The sequence below is a fragment of the Sapajus apella genome, unplaced genomic scaffold, assembly GCF_009761245.1.
Source record: "Sapajus apella isolate SASKATOON/1434 unplaced genomic scaffold, GSC_monkey_1.0 scaffold167, whole genome shotgun sequence".
NCBI classification, from domain to species: Eukaryota; Metazoa; Chordata; class Mammalia; order Primates; family Cebidae; genus Sapajus; species Sapajus apella.
Window position 1 is genome coordinate 1,989,960 of NW_022437107.1, and position 22,397 is coordinate 2,012,356.

At 42.7% G+C, this 22,397-nt stretch overlaps 1 pseudogene; it reads left to right on the plus strand.

Annotated features, from left to right (window-relative positions):
* Positions 1–1,607: 1,607 nt before the first annotated feature.
* Positions 1,608–19,732, plus strand: LOC116542396 (annotated as a pseudogene).
* Positions 19,733–22,397: the final 2,665 nt, after the last annotated feature.

Genomic DNA, 22,397 nt, shown 5'->3' on the forward strand with positions numbered 1-22,397 from the left:
AATGAGTTATTTGTATGGAGAGGTTAAGCTTGCCAAGGTTTCACCAGCCATGAGCTTCAACAGCAGTGGGGAGAGGGGAGTTCGGAAAGCCAGGATGTATTCCTTGTTTCTCACCCAGGTTCATCTTTGGATTTTGAAGGGGCAGCGTTACTTTACAGTCAGTCCTGGGAGGGGTGTTCTCCAACGGAAGGTGAGGATAGCCAGGTTTCGAGAGCAAGGAAGGAAAGACAAAGGCGAACCCAGAGGCAGGTGCCGGTGGCTGTTGTAGCAAGTCCCCTTGCCTCTCCTTCAGGCCATTTTCACTGCCACTTGTGTCAGCTCTGGAAGACCACAGGAGCTTCCATGTGGTCCTAGCCCCAGACTGTAATCTTGCTTGCAACCCACCTATTCAGATTCCTCAATGGCTGTGCCCCTCCTGGCATGGCTCACCTCCTCTGCACTTTCCCTCTGGAGTAAATGTACAGAAATGGGAGAGCTAGTCAGAGGGGTGACCAGAAGGTCAGAGATTCACTTTTGTTGTAGTCCAAATCATAAACGTGAAAAATCAGAACTTTCTCATTCAGGGTCCCACATCCACACATGCTTCATGGTGAAAAAAAATCAATCTGGGAGATATTTTAGAATTCCAGAGTCATGATCTCTTTCACCCACACAAGATGAATTCTTGTCCTGCAAAGGATCAAAGGAAATCTGTTCATAAACAATGCAGCTGCATGAACATGACTGGGAAGAAAAAATGGAGAAGAGATGCTCTCACACCCAGGAGGAGCTGCCTCGCATGTTGGGGGCATTTGCAGCAGGATTTGCAACAGAATTACACCTATTGATCCATTCATCAATTTATTTTTCATTCCATAGCTATTTCCTGAGCACACTGGGCACAAAAGGCTAAGGAAGAGATCCAATTACTTCATTTAACAAAAGTGTATTGGGCACCTACTATGTGCCAGGCTCCATGCTAGGGCTGGGAGCAATGGTGAGAAAGATCAAAAATCTCCCCTCACAGAGCCAGCATTCTGCTGGGGAAGACAGACAATGGGCCAGTCAACACATGACCAGGCAAGGTAGTAACAGGGAAACAAGGTAGACACGACCCGGCAGAAGCTATTTCAGAAAGCAGCATCTGAAGCTTAAGAAGGACCCAGGACAAGGCTTTCTTACCTAGGGAACAGTGCGGAGCTTCCACGTGGGAGAGGCCTGTGCTCATCAGAGGGGACCTGGCTGGGGACTCAGCAGGGGACAACTACTCAGCCTGAGGCTGGGAAGCAGGAGGGACAGGTGTGTGGAGAATGGCAGGCATGGGGAGCTACTGTAGGTGCCATGAGCTGTGTTCTAGGGCCTTGAATGAGGGAGATGGATATAATTACTTCCTAGAGGATCATGCTGCTGCTCTGCAGTGAGTAAAGTGAGAGAAGGAAAGAAACAGAGAGAGAGCACTGCAGAGGCCGTGGAGAAGTGGAGGTGGGGAGGAGGTATGGCTGTGGAAGTAAGAGCAGCGATGCATAGTGAAGCATGAGGTGTGTTTGGATCTGAATGTGAGATCTTTGTGGAAAGGGAGTGAGAGAATTGATCTAAGTGCTTAGGTTACTGGATTGAGCAAGTTAAGAATGGTAGTGACTCTTTCTGAGATGAGGATACCAGAAGAATCAGGCTGGGAGGTAGGGAAGGAGGGCTGTCAGTCCCTGCCCTGCCAGAGCTCAGGTTCTGTGGATGACACAGGTGTGGAATGTGAGTCAGGTGCCAGATGATCTCGGTGCTGAGTGTGAATTGATAGGAGTCTATGGAGGGACCACACTTTATTTCCTTCCTCCTGCTCTGGTTCATTTGGACCCCACTAAAGACCGGGTGGAGCTTTCTGCAGCCGACATCAATAAAGTGGTGACAGAGAGCACCATTTGTGATCCAAACTCCTGCTGCTGAGGATTCATTGCAGGCTTATTCACATGGCCAAAGAGAAACTGCAGGAGCAAAAGCTGTGCACCTGGAGAATTCATGCGTTTCCCATTACTGTCCAGCAAGGAGTGGAGGACACACATGCGGACCTCCTCCAAGTTAGTCAGGTAAGAGACTCAACTGCAATAGAACAGTTTATGATAAGAAGGGACATTGAAAAGACATGCAACTGTTTTCCAGGAGAAGGTGGGGCTGTCCATGCCATTCCTGGAAGATTTGGCTACAGAATCAGAGATAATGGCGCATCTAAGTTCCCCACGGTCGGTATGTGAACCCAGCTGAGGATCAGAAGGACTCTGTATGGTGAATGCACCACCATGTTTTGCAGAAAGCACAGTGTTTCCAAGGAAATCTCAGGAAAATTACAAAGTCTGTAACTTTGGCAACAGTGGGACTCTTATTTGCTGAGGCAAAGGAAAAAATATATAAACATTATCAGTGTCACTAACATGGGTTTAGTATAGTTCTTCCACCTCCAAAGGCAGTTTGCCTTGAAATCTTACTAAAAGCCCATGTCCTGGCAATTTAGCAGCCTTACACTTCCCTACACATGGCGCTCCTGAGACACACAACCTGCAACTCCATCATGTGAGACTGGGGTGTGCTTGAAGTCTTTCATCCAGGAAAAAAAAGGCAAATTGGTATCCATCTGGTCAGACGATGAAACTGTTTTGTGTCCAAAATGTTAACAGTAAAGTTCACTTCTTTGTAAATGACAGTTTTATAAAATTGCAAGTAAATTGTCTTTGCAAAAAATTAATTGTGGTTATCACTTGGATTCCAGTCACACAAGGGGGCTATGTTCCAGGGAGTAGGGGTGTACCTTCATTTATTGCATTGTATTTGTACCCTGACTTTGTTAGACCTCATGCAGCTTTAGCCAACAGCAGTTTCTCTAAGCCAATGACGTTACAATGCTGTGGAATGAAAAAGCCACTGCTAGCTTGTAACAGTGAGAACAGATGTTGACAAGAGAAGAACTTCCTGCTATGGAGAACAAAGCCTGCATTACACTGCAATAAATGGAGAAAGTACTGTCATTTGTTCAATTACCAAAACGGAGCCCCATTTACAATATAATTTGGAATTCTGGTTCTACTGAGTTTTATGCTATTTATAGTTTTATGCCTGCCAAAGCTATGATTTTCAACTTGAAAATCGATCTTGTGTTTGACCTTGGAACTGGTGCTCTAAGGTAGCCTATCTGGCCTTTGTGGTCATGTATTAATACTAACTGGATTTGGAAATATGAGGGACAAACATGAGTGTGGGATATTAAAAGCTACAAACTTATTTCCAAACAAGTAGCCTCTGATCCTACATATTTTGCTAGGTACCTATATGGGAGCACATTTTACTACCACACACGCTCCCAGGTTGTGTGTTAATAATGGACACAAGCTTTGGCATTATATCAGCCATATCCTGCATGAGTAAGATATGTCATCAAATGCAGAAATATGGCAGGTTTCTTGGCAGCCATTTCTGGATGGACTATTTCCAGCAAAAGCGGTAACTTACCAAGCAGTTCCAAGTCAAGTACCCAACTAGGAACCTAAATTTGCAATTACTGATAGACTCCCAGCTTTAAGAAATAAACCAATCACCAATTCCAAGCTGTATCAAGAGAAATCACCCAAGAATAAGAAATCACAACCAGGAAATGATAAACCATTATCAAAAGCGGCCCTTAAAAAATCAAAGGAAATATGAAGCTGAGAAAGCTACAAAGCAGGAATTAAGAAGTGACGAGTCCAGATTTGACACCGACCCTGTCCCACAGAGCACACCCTGAAATAGTGTCTCGGTTAATGTCTGGAAACCCTGAGATAGACGAAAAATTCAAGAACTGAAAAAGGCAAAAGCAACTGAACCTTGAAAGAACACAGCAACTGAAACGCAGCCAGAAAAACAATGAGTTTGAAAAACAAAAGATATTTCTCTGCTCCAAGAGCTGGAAGATTTGAAAATGGTTACTTAGAAATTCACAGAGAGCAGATTTATTAGCATAAATGTGTGGAAACACATCTGGGTTAAACCCAAGAGAGCAACCTGAATATCCATGTACCCACACTTAATGCTCAAATATTATATTAAGCATTCATCTAAGCTTTTGTGCATTTGGGAAGTTACGCATTAATGACCATAAAGTTAACGCCTTTCAATGCAAGTTATAGAAAACACATTTATAAATTTCTTAGCTAAGTTTGACAGACTAAAAGACAAATATCATTGACATTCAGTAGAGACAAATATTTACCATGTAAATGAATATGGTTTTTTAAACTAAAACAAATAAATGTAACTCATTAGATTGTAATCCAATAAATACAAGGTGAACAAGTTTGTTTCTGCAACTTTAGAATGAATATTTGCTTCTTTCTCTTCAATTTATATTCACTCACTGATATGCTTTGGATGCTCATTGCTTCCAAATATCATGTGGAAATGTGATCCCCAATGTTGGAGGTGGGGCTGAATGGAAGGTGTTTGGATCATGGTGGTGAGTGAATCCCTCATGAATGGCTTGCTGCTGTTCTTATGGTAGTGAGTGAGTTCTCACAAGATCTGGTTGTTTCCACCATGAGTGGAAGTTTCTGAGGCTTCACCAGAAGGAAATGCCAGCATATCACTTTTTGTACTATCTTCAGAACCATAAGCCAATTAAAAGTGTGTGGCACCTTCCCCTGCCCTCCTCCTCCCACTCTCACTATGGAACACGCCTGCTCCCCCATTCACCTTCCACCATGATTATAAGCTCCCTGAGGCCCTCACCAGAAGCAGATGCCAGCACACTTCCTGTACTGCCTGTGGAACTATGAGTCAATTAAATTTCTTTTCTTTATAAATTGCCCAGCCTCAGGTATTTCTTTATAGCAATGCAAAAATGGCATAATACAGAAAATTGGTACTGGGAAGTAGGGCATTGCTATAAAGATACCTACAAATGTGGAAGCAACTTTGGAACTGAGTAACCAACAGAGATTGGAAGAGTTTGGAGGGCTCAGAGGAAGATAAGAAGAAAAGGGAAAGTTTGGAACTTCTTAGAGACTAAATAGTTGTGACTAAAATACTAAGAGAAATACAAATACTAAGGCTAGGCTAACAAGGTATCAGATGGAATTGAGGAATTTATTGGCAACTGGAGCAAAGGTCACCCGTGTTACACTCTCACAAATAATTTGGTTGCATTGTGTTCACGTCCACTCTTAAGTGGAAGTCCGAACTTAAGAGTGATGACTTAGGGTATTTGGCAGAAGAAATGTCTAAGCAACAAAGTGTTCAAGAAGTAGCCTGGCTGCTTTCAGCAGCCTATAGTCAGATATGGAAGCAAAAGAATGACTTAAAGTTGGAACTTATATTTAAGATGAAAACAGAGCATAAAAGTTTAGAAAATTTGCAGCCTGGCCATGTAGCAGAGAATTTAACTAGGCTACAGAGAAACCACTTGCTAGAGAGATTAGCATGATTACAACAGAGCCAAGTGCTAATATCCAAGATAATGAGGGAAAAGCCTCAAAGGCATTTCAGAGATCTTGACGGCAGTACCCCCATCACAGGCCCAAAACCCTAGGAGGAAAAAGTGGCTTCAGGAGCCAGGCCTGGGACACCACTGCCCTTCACAGGCTTGGGATGCTGCACCCTGAATCCTGGCTGCTCCAGCTCCAGCTGTAGCTCAAAAGTCCTCAGGTACAGCTCAGGCCACCACTCCAGAGGGTGCAAGCCATAAGCCTTGGTGGCTTATGTGGTGTTAAGCCTGCAGGTGCACAGAATGCAAGAATGAAGGAGGCTTGGCAGCTTCTTCTTAGATGTTAGCGGCTATATGAGAAAGCCTGGGTGCCCAGGTAGAAACCTGCTGCAGCAGGAGAGCCCCAGCAGAGAATCTCTACTAGGACAATGCTGAGGAGAAATGTGGGGTTGGAGTCCCCATGCCAACTCCTCACTGGGGCACTGCCTAGTGGAGCTGTAGGGATGGATCTACCACTCTCCAGACCCCAGAATGGTAGATGCAACAGCAGCTTGCAGCCTGTGCCTAGAAAAGGCACACTCACTCAATTCCAACCCGTGAAAAGAGCTACGGGGGATGAACCTTGCAGAGACACAGTGGTAGAGCTGTCCAAGGCCTTGGGAGCCCACCCCTTGCACCAGAGGGACTTGCATGTGGGACATGGAATCAAAGGAGATTATTTTGAAACTTGAAGATTTAGTCATGAAGTCCTTGCCTATGCCTATGTCCCGAATGGTGTTGTCTAGGTTTTCTTCTATGGTTTTTATGGTGTTAGGTCTTATGTTTAAATCTAATCCATATGGAGTTAATTTTTGTATAAGGTGTAAGGAAGGGGTCCAGTTTCAGTTTTCTGCATATGGCTAGCCGGTTTTCCCAACACCATTTATTAAACAGGGAATCCTTTCCCCATTGCTTATTTTTGTCAGGTTTGTCAAAGATCAGATGGTTGTAGATGTTTGGCATTACTTCTGAGGCCTTTGTTCTGTTCCATTGGTCTATATCTGTGTTTTGGTACCAGTACCATGCTGTTTTGATTACTGTAGTCTTGTAGTATAGTTTGAAGTCAGGTAGCATGAAGCCTCCAGCTTTGTGTTTTTGCTTTTCAGGGACATGGATGAAGCTGGAAACCATCATTGTCAGTAAACTGTCAGAAGAACAGAAAACCAAACACTGCACATTCTCACTCACAAGTCGGTGTTGAACAATGAAAACACATGGTCACAGGGAGGGGAACATTACACACCAGGGCCTGTTGGGGGGTGAGGGGGATAGGGGAGGGATAGCAGGGGGTGGGGGCATTTGGGAGGGATAACATTAGGAGAAATACCTAATGTAGATGATAGAGAGATTGACGTAGCAAACCTCCATGGCATGGGTATACCTATGTAACAATACTGAACCATCTGCACATATACCCCAGAACTTAAATTATAATAATTTTTAAAAGATTTAATGACAGCCCTGTTGGGTTTCAAACCTCTGTGGGCTTATTGCCCTTTTCTTTGGCTCAATTTATCCCATTTGGAATGGTAACATTTACTCAAAGCCTGTACTACCATTGTATCTTGCGGGGAAATAATTTGTTTTTATTTTATGGGCTTGTACGTAGAAAGAGATGAGTTTCAGATGAGACTTAGTACTTTTCACTTGATACTGGAATGAGTTAAAACAGAAGAGTTGGCAGAGGAGAACTGTATTTTGCAATGTGAGAAGAACATGAGATTTGAGTGGCCAGGGAGGAGTTACATAGTTTGGATGTTTATCTTCTTCAAATCTCATGTTGAAATGTAATACCCAATGTTGGAGGTGGGGCCTAGTGGGAGGTGCTTGGGTCATGGGACAGATCCCTCATGAAGGCCTTGGTGCTATCCTAGTAAGTGAATTCTCACAAGCTCTAGTTGTTTAAAAGTGCGTGGCACCTCTTCCTTTACTCTCTTGCTCCCACTGTCACCGTGTGAGACACCTGCTCCCCCTTCACCTTCCATCATGAGTGGGAGCTTCCGAGGCCTCACCAGAAGCAGATGCCAGCACCACACTTCTTGTATTACCCTTTTATTTATCAATTACCCAGCCTCAGGTAGTTCCGTATAGCTATGCAAAAATGGCCTAATACACTCACTGAATTGCTTGGCATAAACTCAATCTGCTTTGGAAAAATTGAATTTCTTTCTAGTCCACTTCCTTAGGAAGGCCTTAAAATTCCATTAGTGAATTTTTAAACCAAGACTCAGGCTTTGCTCTGTTCAGTGAGTGTGTATATTTGAGGAGCCTCAGAAGAGTCTGAATATGTAGTCAGGTGTCATTCTCCTCATAAAAGGAATTTGAGCAATCTCTTTGATGTAACAGTTGATGATGGCACTGAACACGCAATTCTGGTGTGCTGAGCCTCTCATTTATTTGTACATACTTATTTTGTACTTCCTACAAGCTAATCTTTGTGTAAACATAGCCAAGATAATAATGAAAATTCCCATGTGGAGTCTGTCTGGAAGGACATTAGTAATACATTTGCAAGTTTCCAGCAAATAACATAACTGCAAAAAAAAAAAAAATTAAAGTACTAGAATGTGAAAAAGAGAATACTAAGTGGCAATAAAGAGACCCAGAGGGTGGAGGCTTCATTCAGCTGCTGACCTGTGATGCCACTGTGCAGGGGATGCGGTAAGTCCCATTTCCTGCAGCTCTCTCTGAGGCTGCAGCGGCTGACCCAGAGCTGCTCTGCTGCAGCAGATCTCTCTTGGGGCAGCATCCAGCAGAGGCAGGTGATGGCTGCAAGACGTGGAGAGGGCACTACCTGCCTGGAGAGCAGTAGGTCTGCTGTGGATTTTCTCTGCTTTCAGTTTCATTTTGAATAGCGATTTGAATTATGGACACTGCTGCAGGACACGGAATCTCTCTTAAGCTTTTTATGTAGCCGATTCTAGGTCTAGTCACAATCCACATCCGGTTCTGGAGAACTACACCACTTCCCTCCTGTGGGGAGGCAGGATGCTATAATCAAACTGCAGAGTGTGGAGGCAGACTGTGACTTAGGGATCATGTTCCTGCTTCCTTGTTCTTAACACTACACTGATGGTGGCCAGGGAAATGGCAAACATATGCGTGACGAGAAACTGACCTTAGGTGGAGTCTTAGAGAAAGTCTTGGAATGACACCTTCTACTGCTGTTGCTCTATGACCCACATCCTTTCTTTAATCCCTTGGCTGGAAATACTGTAGGAAAAGCCTTTCCTTCCCTCAGCTCCTGGAAACCCATTTGAAGTCTGGTTCCTGTCATCCTTGCAGCCTAAACTTTTCTCTAGAAGAACCTGATTGAAGAGTGTGACTAAGAGATTTATTCTCAGGGCTGCCACTGAGATAAAAGAAGGGTCTGGGAATGCAATGAAGAATTAGAAGCCTCAAAATCAAGCCATATTTCACAGGTTCCATTTGTACTTGGGGAGGGGAGCATAGACAAGAAAAAAAAAGGATGTTTCCACACTTGCTCCTCCTGCACTCCAGTTGAGAAACCACACAGTGACCATCCTGCTGGATTCCTCACCTTGCCCATGACACTCTCTGTGGGGATACGAACCCAAGTCTTTCACACTTTCTTGAAATAAAATCATACAATCACCAGCTTCCTTGGCATCTGCTCTCTATCCATTCCATAATAAACATCTGTCATTTTGTTCAGATCGATACACAGTTTACTGAGACCTTTCACATTAGTTCACTCAAATCAATTTCCTGAGGAAAGCACCATGTGAGGTTTTTGGGATCTAACAGTGAACAGACTTGGAAGGCCCTTGTCCTCAGGCAGCTTACATCCCAGTGGGGAGACAGGCATGGCCAATATAAGAAATCAATGACAGTAAAGTAATTGCACATTGCTGTAAGTGTTGTAAAGCAAAAAAATCAGACCCGAGACAATGCACATACTGTTAAGAATTATATTAAATGTAAAAATTAACTTTAATTCTCAAGTTAAAAGGCAGGAGAGGAAGTGAGAGTGACTGATGAATACAGGGTCTCCTTTGGAGGTGATGAAAATGTTTTGGAACTAGATAACAATGATGGTTGCACAACACTGTGAAAGTATTAAATGCCACTGAATTGTTCAGTTAAAAATGGTTTAACTTCATGTTATTTGAATTTCACCTCAATAAAAAATAAAGAAAAAATAATATGTGTTTATCTGCTCATATATCTGATATCACTCATCATAATCACACACAACTTTATTTACTGGGAAGCTACAAGTTTCTGTTTTGTACCACAATACCCATTCATATTTGATATAGACTAAAAATCTTCTACTATCTTATATATAGGTATATATGTTACATAGTACATATGTTATATATATATATATATAGCATGATGTGTATTATGTATAAATCATATATTTTATATAAATATAACACACATGTGTTTTATATATATATAACTTTTCTATATGTACAGTGCTCAATTTAGCCCAAGGCTGTCTCCATTCTTTGAGTTCCTACATAACAAACTGCAACTTAGCATATAAACAACTGAAACCTAATACAGGAGTATACTTTTTAGACTTTTTATAACAAACAGCCAATCTCAGCCAATCACAAGCAGTCAAGCTTCAGCCAATCACAGGCAGCCAACTGATAAGGCAATGCCCTAATAAGGCAATGCCTAACTATGACTAATCGAACTGATTCTGTGCTTTATTTCCATGTTCTGTCTATAAATGCTCTCTGCTCATGTTGCAGAGTGGAGCTCTCTGAACCTCTTCTGGTTCTGAATGCTGCCCAATTCATGAATCATTCTTTCCTCAAATACAATCTGTTAAATTTATTTTGTCTAAAGTTTTTCTTCTAAGAATAAATAATTGAATTGCTTTTTTCTATCAACATAGACCCATTTCCCTTCATAGAAGGGTAGTGGCCATCTTGTGTGAAATTCCGGTGTCTCATTGTCTGTAGTAAACTTTTCCATTGTTTTTTCCTCCAGGCTGAGCTATCCAGGACTCTTTATATTTTCTTCCTGATCAAGTTTCCCTTAAACTCTTACTGTGATTATCTTTGAAGCCCACACTATGGTCTTAATATTCTTTTCCCATGAGGTTACCTTATGGGGCTCTTTGCAGTGTCCCCTCCTACAAGGGCATCATGCCAGATATGCACATTCACTGAACACAGAGGCCCCACATGCTGAAATATGTGGTCCTGGCTGTATCTTTCATGACTCTTACCCTCTCTGCACTCAGCCATCTTTCCTGAACTTTGGTTTCACCCGTCTATTCTGCCTCTCCAGGCCAGCTCCACACTTGTCTCCATATTAGTCTCTTATAACTATATTTCTGATCTCTTCTGTAATTGAATAAAGTTACCGAATTGTTCAAATATCATGGAGATGAATGCCTTACTCAAAAAGATAGAGGACCGTATTCATATGCTCCGGCCTTTACATAAGGAAGATCATCTATGCATTGCACTACATAGACATGTGCCCCTGTCAAGAGCCCCTGGCTTGGGCATTTATCCTGAACAGCCATCCTGCATTCCTCCTATACTTGACATCCCTCTTCTCTTCCTGGTTCCTCACCTTCCCAGTTATTCTTCACCTAGTTATTTGTGCCTTTAGTCTTCATTTTTTGCTCTTCCTTTTTGTTCTAATGCCTTGTTGGGAACTCTTTTCCTGGATTAAAAAATTCTGTTTTCTACTCTGTTTGGCCCTTAACTTTACATGGCTTGAACACACCCACTAGCTGCTTTGGTACATGAGAATTACATGCACAGGAGTTTTGTCCCCACAGAACAATTTCATCAGCCAAAGAGAGGAACTGGTGGCATACAACAGTACGTGCCATATTCCAAACACTTACCTGTTTTCTAAAGTAAAATGAGTTACTTAAGGACAGGAAACTCACAACATGTAAACAGAAGTCACAAAGGAAGTGCTCAGAAAATGGTTTCCAAAGTGGATTTTCTCTTACTGAACAAGGGCCCAGACATCATTCCCTTCTACCCCTTGAAACTGATGACTCCTCCAGGCTCTCACAAAATAGATATGTGGCCTGTACTACATTGCCATTTGATATGTATCTGGTTAATTCTAAAACTCTGTGAAGTAGATGACACAGCATGGTTATCGTTTCCTAGCAAAGGGGAAAAAGAAAAGACCTGTAAGGTAAGAGGATTTACCCTCTGATATGCAGGAATTTATTATGGTTTGAGTTTTTGCTTGTCTGAAAATACCTTTATTTTCCCAAACTTGCAGAAACATTACTCTCCACTGGTCTTCAACTTCCAACATTGCTGTCAAGTCAGCACCTCTCATCCTAATCCTGTGCATGTTAGCTGTATTTATTTTCTCTCTCTCACCTTTCTCCGTTTAGTATCATGTCTCTGCTTCTGAAATTTCACAATAATGTCACTGGTAGATTTATATTTTGTGCATTTGTGTGAGCTTATGATACTGCATACATAGGCTGTTCAATCTGAAATCTCAAGCCCAGTGGTTCTGTGTGTTTACCCACTATTATTTTTCCAATAATTTCCTTTCAAATGTTTTCTCTGCTCTCTATTTCTGGAATGCTTCTTATATATTGTTCTTCCAGATTTAATCTTTAATTTTAATTTTACATCTACCTATTTTTCCATTAATCACTATTATGCCTTTTTGTCTGCATTCTGTTTTTTACCTCTTTACCTACCCCCTCTTTGTAGATTTTTTTTATTTTTTTTAAAGGAGTCTCACTCTGTTGCTCAGGCTGGAGTGCAGTGGCATGATCTCAGCTCACTGCAACCACTGCTTCCCATATTCAAGCAATTCTACTTCCTCAGCCTCCCAAGTAAACCACCACACCTGGTTAGTTTTTGTATTTTTAGTAGAGATGAGGTTTCACCATGTTGGCCAGGCTGATCTCAAGGTCCTGACCTCAAGTGATCTGCCCATCTTGGCCTTCCAAAGTGCTGGGATCACAGATGTGAGCCACAATGCCTGGCCTAATGTTTTTAAATCAAAGTCTTTTTTTTTTTTAATTTCTGAAAGATCTTTCTTGTTTTCTTATGGAATTATTTTTTTAGCATCTCAGTTGAGATGAAAGTCAAGATTGTGACCAAAGGGAAGCAGCCTGCTCTGGTTTCAAATACAAAATTGCTGTTTTTGTCAGAACAAACAGCTTGAAGGAAAGGGGTTACTAAAAGTAATTGTTATCAAAAAAAAAAAAAAAAAAACCTCAGTGCTCATGGAGAACAATATTTGAGACTCCATTCTATTCTAAAATAATTGGGGATTATCCAGGTTTTATCATAATTATCTTAAAAATCAAAATCTTTTTAGAATTAATAATTATTTATTTAGCTAACCACTGCTTCTATATCCCAAGTCATCCTCAGTTTAATTATTGATATTTTTGTTTTAGTTTGCTTGAATAGATTTGCCAGAAATTTCTGATAATAGGACTTTTGATTAGTAAACTTCAAGTAGTTAAAAAAAAGACTCAAATTTGCTCAAAGCAACTACTTTTAACCATGTAATTTTAGGGGCTTGGATCAGAATTCTAGCTCAAAATCACACATTATAAAGTTTTAAAGATACTGGTCTACTGCTTTCAGAATCTCTTGCTTTTAGGAACTCCGATTCCAATCTGGTATACATTCCTTTATAGACAACCTATAGTGTTTTTTGTTTGCTTCATTACCTTTTTGTTTTTTTTGCCAGGATGGTCTCGATCTTTTAACCTCATGATCCTCCCACCTCAGCCTCCCAGAGTGCTGGGATTACCAGTGTGAGCCTCTACGTCAAGCCATAATTTTTTTATTATTACTATACTTTAATTTCTGGGGTACATGTGCAGAAGGTGCAGGTTTGTCACATAAGCATGCACGTGCCATAATAGTTTGCTGCATCCATCACCCTGTCATCTACATTAGATATTTCTCCTAATGCTATCCTTCCCCTAGTCCTCCACTCCCTGACAGGTCCCAGTGTATGATGTTTCCTCCCTGTGTTCATGCATTCTCATTGTTTAACTCCCACTTATGAGTGAGAACATACAGTGTTTGATTTTCTAATCTTGTGTTAGTTTGCTGAGAATGATGGTTTCCAGCTTCATCCATGTCCCTGCAAAGGACATGACTCATCATTTTTTATGGCTGCATTGTATTCCATGGTATATATGTGCCACATTTTCTTCATCCAGTCTATCATTGATGGACATTTTGTTTGGTTTCAAGTCTTTGCTATTGGGAACAGTGCTACAATAAACATACTTGTGCATGTGTCTTCATAATAGAATTATTTATAATTCTTTGCATACATACCCAGTAATGGGATTGCTGGGTCAGATAGTATTTCTAGCTCTAGATCCTTGATGAATTGCCACACTATCTTCCACAATGGTTGAATTAATTTACACTCCCACCAACAGTGTAAGAGTGTTCCTATTTCTCCACATCCTCTCCAGTAACTGTTATCTCCTGACTTTTTAGTGATCGCCATTCTAACTGGTGTAAGATGGTATCTCATTGTGGTTTTGATTTGCATTTCTCTAATGACCAGTGATGATGATCTTTTTTCATGTTTGTTGGCTGCATAAATGTCTCCTTTTGAGAAGTGTCTGTTCATATCCTTCACCCACTTTTTGACAGAGTTGTTTGTTTTTTCCTGAAAATTTTTTTAAGTTCTTTGTAGATTCTGGATATTAGCTCTTTGTCAGATGGGTAGATTGCAAAAATTTTCTCCCATTCAGTAGGTTGCCTATTCATTCTGATGATAGTTTCTTTTGCTGTGGAGAAGCTCTTTAGTTTAATTAGATCCCATTTGTCTATTTTGGCTTTTGTTGCCATTGCTTTTGGTGTTTTATTCATGAAGGTCTTTGCTCATGCCTATGTCCTGAATGGTATGGCCAAGGTTTTCTTCTAGGGTTTTTATAGCTTTGGGTTTTATAAGTCTTTAATCCATCTTGAGTTGATTTTTATATAAGATGTAAGGAAAGGCTTCAGTTTCAGTTTTCTGCATATGGCTAGCCAGTTTTTCCAACACCATTTATTAAACAGGGAATCCTTTCCCCATTGCTTGTTTTTGTCAGGTTTGTCAAATATCAGATGGTTGTAGGTGTGTGGTGTTATTTCTGAGGCCTCTGTTCTGTTCCATTGGTCTATATATCTGTTTTGGTACCAGTACCATGCTGTTTTGATTACTATAGCCCTGTAATATAGTTTGAAATCAGGTAGCGTGATGTCTCCAGCTTTGTGTTTTTTGGTTGTTGTTGTTTGTTTGCTTGCTTAGAATTGTCTTGGCTACATGGGCTCTCTTTTGGTTCCATATGAATTTTAAGGTGGTTTTTTTCCAATTCTGTGAAGAAAGTCAATGGTAGCTTGATGGGGATAGTATTGAATCTATAGATTACTTTGGTTAGTATGGCCATTTTCACAATATTGATTCTTCCTAACCATGAGCATGGAATGTTTTTCCATTTGTTTCTGTCCTCTCTTACTTTCTTGAGCAATGGTTTGTAGTTCCCCTTGAAGAGGTCCTTCACATCCGTTGTAAGTTGTATTCCTAGATATTTAATTCTCTTTGTTGCAATTGTGATTTGGCTCTCTTTAAGTCTATTATTGGTGTATAGGAATGCTTGTGATTTTTGCGCATTGATTTTGTATCCTGAGACTTTGCTGAAGTTGTTTATCAGCTTAAGCAGATTTTGGGCTGAGACGATGGGGTCTTCTAAATATACAGTCATGTCATCTGCAAATAAAGACAATGTGATTTCCTCTTTTCCTATCTGAATACACTCCATGTCTCTCTCTTGCCTGATTACTCTGGCCAGAACTTCCAATACTATGTTGTATAGGAGTGGTGAGAGAGGGCATCCTTGTCTTGTGCTGGTTTTCAAAGGGAATGCTTCCAGTTTTTGCCCATTCAGTATGATATTGGTTGTGGGTTTATCATAAATGGCTTCTATCATTTTATGATATGTCCCATCGTTACCTAGTTTATTCAGAGTTTTTAGGAAGAAGGGCTGTTGAATTTTGTGGAAGGCCTTTTCTGCCTATATTGAGATAATCATGTGGTTTTTGTCTTTAGTTCTGTTTATGTGATGGGTTATGTTTATTGATTTGCATATGTTGAACCAGCCTTGCATCCCAGGGATGAAGCCAACTTTATCATGATGGATAAGCTTTTTGATGTGCTATTGGATTTGGCTTACCAGTATTTTTTGAGGATTTTCACATTGATGTTCATCAGGATTCATTAGCTTTTAGAACTCCTTTTCCATTATTGGTTTTCTGAAATGTCACTGCACTGTGTGCTTATCGTTTGTCTGTTACAGTTATCTATCCTATTTATCACCCAGTGAGCTATTTTTATTTGAGGATTTATGTCTTTATTTATGAAAAAATAGTCTTCTGTTATTTATTTTCTCCCTTCAATTCTCATTTCTTTTTGTTTTTCAAGTCTTATTAGACACAATTTGGAACTCTCTGTTATATCTATTTTGTCTCACAATGTTCTTTTAATATTTTCTATTTCTTTGTCCTTTGAGGCCACAATTTTAGAACAATTCTTTGTTGTCATTTCCCAGTTTACAAATTCAATTTTCAGCTATGTTTTTTTCCTTAATCCGCTATTTTTATTTCATTTATCTTTTTACCCTCCAGATCTCAGTTTTCATTTTAATTTATATGTAAAATACTCCAAACCATTTCTGTGATGTCACACATATTAACTACACTTATTCTTAATAATTTCTTGATATTCTAAACTTCCTTACATATTGCAATATCTTGTTCGTGTAATCTGAAATTTTAATTTATTCAACACGTCCTTTTGATGATGTTGATTTCTTGCCAATGTTTGGAGATTCTTGGTTGGATGGCCATCTTTGCTTTCATTTCCTTGACTGAGAGGGGGAACTGAACATATATTTCTGCTGGGTAAGGTTTTTGTTTGTTTGTTTGTTTTTGTTTGTTTTTTGTTTTGTGTGTGTGTGTGTGTGTGTGTGTGTGTGTATACATACATGCTTCTATTTATATTTATATGTATTAAATGAATGAAAAACAAGTCTCTGTGTCTTCACCTATTAGTTATAACCTATGGCATCAATCTGCCCAGGAAGACAGTCTATCCTGGAATTCAAGTAATTTTTGGTGGTAAACAAACCAGTAATGCCAATTACTAACTCTATGACTTTGGATAAATCATTTGGCTTCTCCGAGTCTCAAATTTCTTAGCAAAGTGAATACCGCTCAAGAGTAACAGGAGGATTAAGTGTGCTCTTGCAAATCTGTACACTAGTGCCTGGCACTAGCAAACAATAACACAAGTGTTAACTGCTATTTTGGTTGTCTCCAATCAGAACCTATTAATGGAGAAATTGACATGGAAAGGGAGGAGACATTTAGTAGAATTGGTAATGTGATGTTTGGTGAAATATTTTGATCCAAGAAATGTCCCTGTCCTCTCTTCCTTGCTCACTGTTCCCTCATAGAAATCCCAGTCCCCTATGTCCTATGTCCTGAAATTTTGGGTGGGAGAGGTCCTGAGACACATCCACACAGCCCCACAGCATGGATGTGAACACACCAGCCAGGCCTGGGCATGAGGAGAAGAGAACACTGTAACCACCAGAGGTTTGCAACTTTCTTCTGAGGATGGGAACCCACAGCACCCCTCAGGGATTCATCCTGCAGGCCCATCTGTTCTGTGTTTCTGCTTTTGATTTCCGCTGGTAGCTTTTATAGACAGCTGAACATCTTTTCTCCCAAGAAGTGAGCAAGAAAACCTTAGCCAAAATCAGCAGCTGTTGGTGTGCTTAACAAGGAAAATATCTCCCAGAGCTGCCAAGGCCACCTGATGGAATGGGATCCGAAAAGCCCAACGTTCTTTTTGCAAAGCACATAGCAAATTTTAGCACAAAGAATCCTCACATGGCTCACTTCTGCCCTTGGGTCATAAGTGCGGGACCCAGACTCATTCCTCAGAGGTGCTGCCCAGCCATTTGGAATAGATCATGGTGGTCCATGGATGTTTGGGAAGCGGTTTGCTTCTCGTCAGTGCTCCCTCTCTGTGGCTGCAGGCTTGCTGGGGCTGGGTTCCCAGGCTCTCAGACAGCAGGAGTGCACGCGCCCTCACCCAGCCTGGACTGTCTCTCTTTAGACTGGCCATCGTTCATACCTCTCTGGTCTCAAATCAGCCTGTGAGCACAGATTTGATACCAATCTATGGGCTTGGGGTTTGCCAAGCTGGGACCTCTGGGGCCTCCAGAGGAGTGGAGAGGGGACAGAGTGCTGACAAGTTGGGCAGACAACCTTCAAGATTAATTAACACTCCCTGATTACAGCCAGCTCCTCAGTTATAATCCTAGCAGATGAGCAACAGGGCCCATCACAGTCCCCAGGCCTCACATTCCAAGTCCTCCACTCTCTCCTTTGCTCTTACCTCCCCACCCTGGAGAATTCAGGAAAGCCATGCTGCCCCTGGCTGCCTGGACTTCCCCCTCCAGCTGAGCTGCTGAGAGGCTGGTGGACTGTGGGGTGGAGCAGACTTCTGACTCTCTGAGGAAGAGTCCAGCTGAGAGCCCCTCTTCTTAAGTGCTTCCAACCCAGCCAGTCGGAGTAAAGCAGTTCTGCAAACAGAGTAAGCAGGGGTCAGAAGGGAAGAGACAGCCTCTATAAACATCAACATGACGCCCTGGAACTGAAGCCCCAGCAGCCTCCTAGTCAATCAAGAACAAGATCCAGAATCAGGGACAAGGAAGATGCAGGGCCAAGCCTCACACCGGAGCCAGCCTGATGTTTCTTGGTGCTATTGACTGTCCTGGGTGCATTCTGCTCACCCGAGGTCAGTCCTGCCACCAGGCCAGTGCTGGTGTATCTGCCCTCCCTGCCATGCCTTAACCCCATTCCCTGGAATGAGGGCTTATTCTTCCTATTTCCTCTTGGAGGGCTTGTAGGGAAGGGCTTTTTCTAGTGCCAATGACAACTCCAGGGTTGCAACCGTAATGTTTCCCTTTGCTCCTTCCATCCAGACATCCCCTCACTTCACCCATTGATCGCAACAGTTGCCCAGACTAGACCTGACTTTTCACTTGATATCTGGGGGCATAGAACAGAGGAAAAAGCAGGGGCTTTAGTGTTAGAGCTCTGTCAAAGTCCTGGCTCTGCAATTACTACCTGTATGATTTTGAGCAAGTCGCTTACCTTCTCAGAACCCCCATATCCCCCACAGAGAAATGGGAGAATGGACGCTATCACAGTGGCGTCCGTATAGAATGAGCTCCTCCCAGCCCTTTTCTAACAGGTCAGAGGAACGGATGTGCATCCACCACTGCCTAGCATTTAAAATCTCGGCCAAGTGCCAGTTCTGGCTTGGCCATCTGCTCCATTATTCTCAGCACAACACTCTGCATGGTGGGGCAGCTCCCCAATTCGGTGCCCTCCTGATGCATCACTTACCAGGCTTGGGTCTCCTTGGACAAACTTTATTACCTGATCTGCCCATAGTGAGTGGTCCTGGCTGTTCCCAGGGCAGGGACCATGGCACTCAGCCTTCTCAGGAGCACCAGTCTGCATTTTACACCTAGCAGTTTCTCCATGAAGACCTGCTGGGTTAAAAAGAGCTGGGAACATGACATAAGGTCAACAGCTGCAGGTTGAGCATCAAGAGAACCTCAGCCTTCACGCTCCAACTTTACACAAGTTGCCCAAACACTTCAGCATAAACACATCCTCAAAACTATTCCTCCTGTGTGTCTTCTGCCTTAGAGAATGACACCAGCTCCCACTCAGTGCCAAAGCCTGGACTTCATTTTTCACTGTGCCCTTCATCCACCCTCCCCACTCCACCACCCTCTCCATCGCCCTCTCCACCATCCTCTGCACCACCCTCTTCATCATCCTCTTCAACACCTTCTCCACCATCCCCTCCAAAACCCTCTCCACCATCCTCTCTACGACACTCTCCACCATCCTTTCTACAACCCTCTCCATCACCCTCTCTGCCACCCTCTCCACCATCCTCTCTACCACCCTCTCAGCTGTCCTCTCTACCACCCTCTCCGCCATCCTCTCTACCACCCTCTCCGCCGTCCTCTCTACCACCCTCTCAGCCGTCCTCTCTACCACCCTCTCAGCCATCCTCTCTACCACCCTCTCCACCGTCCTCTCTACCACCCTCTCCATCGTCCTCTCTACCACCCTTTCCATCATCACCCTCTCCATCACCTTATGCTTCACCCTCTCCCTCCAACCAAACTCCACAACCTGTGGCTACTGCTTCCTCTGTCTTATGTCTCACATTTAGTCTCTAGAATGCACTTTAGTTACCAGAGAAGAGGTCCCATGCCACTGGGCTTTCATTAATGTCATTACCATCACCTGCATGATCTCATGCCAGCAATATCTTTCTCCAAGACTGAATAACTCTTACTCATCACAAAAGCCTCAAATCCAATGTTGCCTCTTCTAAGAATCCTTTCTTGCCTCTTTCCGATTTGGATTAGGTGTTTGCCCTCCCAGCCTATATGGATTAGATGTCCACCTGCTCAACCTATATGCTCCCTTCACACCCCCATAGAATAATTGTCACTCTTTGTGAATACTGCTAGTTTTCTTGTCTGTGTTCAACACTAGATGGAGTGTCCTCCAATGGCAGGAATGGTGTCGGTCCTTTTCAATGTGATGTTCATTCCTAGCAGGCTATAGATAGGGTTAGTAGACACTCAGCATTTCTTGAATTGATAAGTTCTCCTTCCGCAGAAATGAACTTACCAAAGGTGTAGGTAAGACTCTCTCAGATTAAAGGCTAAGGAGCATTACCACTAAATTCATTGTGTAAACCTGGGTTGGATCCTGGACCAGCAAAGGGCCATTCATGGGACAATTGGAAAAATCTGCATAAAGTCTATGGATTAGACATGTGTTCTATCAATGTTAATTTCCTGAGGTTTCTCTCTGTACTCAGATGGTCTGAGAAATTAACATCTAGGAAATCTGGGGCAAAAGGTATATGGGAATTCTTTATGCTATTTTTCACCTTTTTTGTAAAGTATAAAATTATATAAAATTGAAATTTAAAAATGTAGACAAAATAAGGTGTATATTAATTTAAAAGAATGAAAACTAAATGTAGGATTCCCTCAGAGCTCCATTATTTTATTAGTAAATGTATCACCAGTTTTCTTTACCTTCTGCTTCTCCTTCTTCTATAAAAAGCAGAATCTGTGTGGCAGGGTGTGGGAGGGGCTCACTGCTGACAGCCTGCGTGACAGGCACATGTGTCATGAGTCAGCCCCTGCACCCTGCTGGGTGCCACCAACCAGCCTAGCAGGTGACCATGGAGCCCCCGATGGACAAGGTGGGCCAGGTCAGCCCAACGCACAGGCGCAAGCACCTCCTGCTGGACGGGCTGCGCAAATGAGTCCACTGGACTCAGGTAAACACCAGAACTGCTTCCTACCATGCCGAGGACAGCACCCAGATGTTCATGGGAATGGGTTTCACAGAGAAGACCCCCAGGAAGGAGAGAGCCAGCCCAAACCCGAGCTCCACCTCATCTTTCATCCTCAAGCCAAGACGGCTTGTCCTCCTCCTCGTCCTCAGGGTGCGGACAGACTGTCTGAGTCTCGGGTTGGGGGCCTTCCCTTCAGATGTCAGGAGTGCCGGAGGGGTTGCAGGTGAAACCACAGGCCTAGTTCATCAGCCTGAGCCCTAAAGCTGGACAAACATCCCCTGTGGCAGCTGGCAGGCCTGCGCCCTCCAGGAGCACAGCTGGTCCAGGCTGCCCTTCCCGTCTGAGCCTTGCAGACGTGGGAGCCATTTCACCACCTCCACCTACAGCTGCAGAGCCCCTGCACTTAGAGACAGGACACCCCATGTTTACCTACCCAAGCTCCAGGAGCAGGGCAGCCAGCCTTGGCTCGGGCATCTGGGCAACACGGTGAGCACTTTCCCACAGGGCTGCTCCCAGGGTTGTTCAAAAGCTATTCTTTGGAATGAAATAAAATCTGCCCCCAGCAACTTCCACCTACAGATCAAAGTCTTACCCTATGGTAATTACACAGAATTGGTTTGTTTTCTCTATCTTGTTACAATCCTTTAAACATCTGGAGACAGTGACTGTTTTCCTCCAGCTTTTTTTTTCCCAGATTAGACAGCCCTGTGGGATTGGACAGCTTCGTCTTCAAACAGCATGGTTTCCAGATCCCTCAGGATGTTATCACTGTCTCATACACTCACTTTCAAGGCTGTTTCTGTAATGTAATGGACAATGAGACTACAAGGTTCCAGGCAAATTAACTAGCACAGAGGACAGCAGGGCTATCGCCTCCTCTGATCCACACCCCATTTCTGCATTAATGCAGCCCATCATGGCCTTGTTAGCAATGTGTGACACTGTTGCTTCCACTGGAGCTGCAAGACACCCAAACTCCAAAACATTCACTCTCTCATATTTGCACAATTAACTTTTGAATGCAAAATAAATGTTACATGTTAATCACTGCTAATATGATATCTGACTGTTAGTTTTGTCTCTGCAGTTAACACAATTTGATAACTACTCCTGGGCTTTCCAAGAGCATGGGAAGTCCCTCCTAATGACGAGCATGGTGGCTCTAAGCATGTTGCTTGGGATGGAAGAATGTGCAAGAAAACAAAGCTCTGCAGGGCCCTGCCTGTCTGATAATGCTCCCTTACTTCTGGGGAAGCCAAGCAGAGAAGACTCCAATGCCTTGGACTATGGGCGAGGAGGTGAGGCATTGTGAAGGGACGGTATGCTCTAGAGAGGGTGTGAGGGGAGGTGAGGGATGCTGGAGGCAAGGGACACCCCAGATATGTGTGCATTTGGAATCCAGTTAGGAACCAGCAGGCCTACGGCCCTGGAGGGAGAATCCTGGCAGCCTAGACACCCCTCCCCATGCTCACAGGAGTTAAGACAGAGGCATCACTTCTAGAAAAAAAGAGAGGCA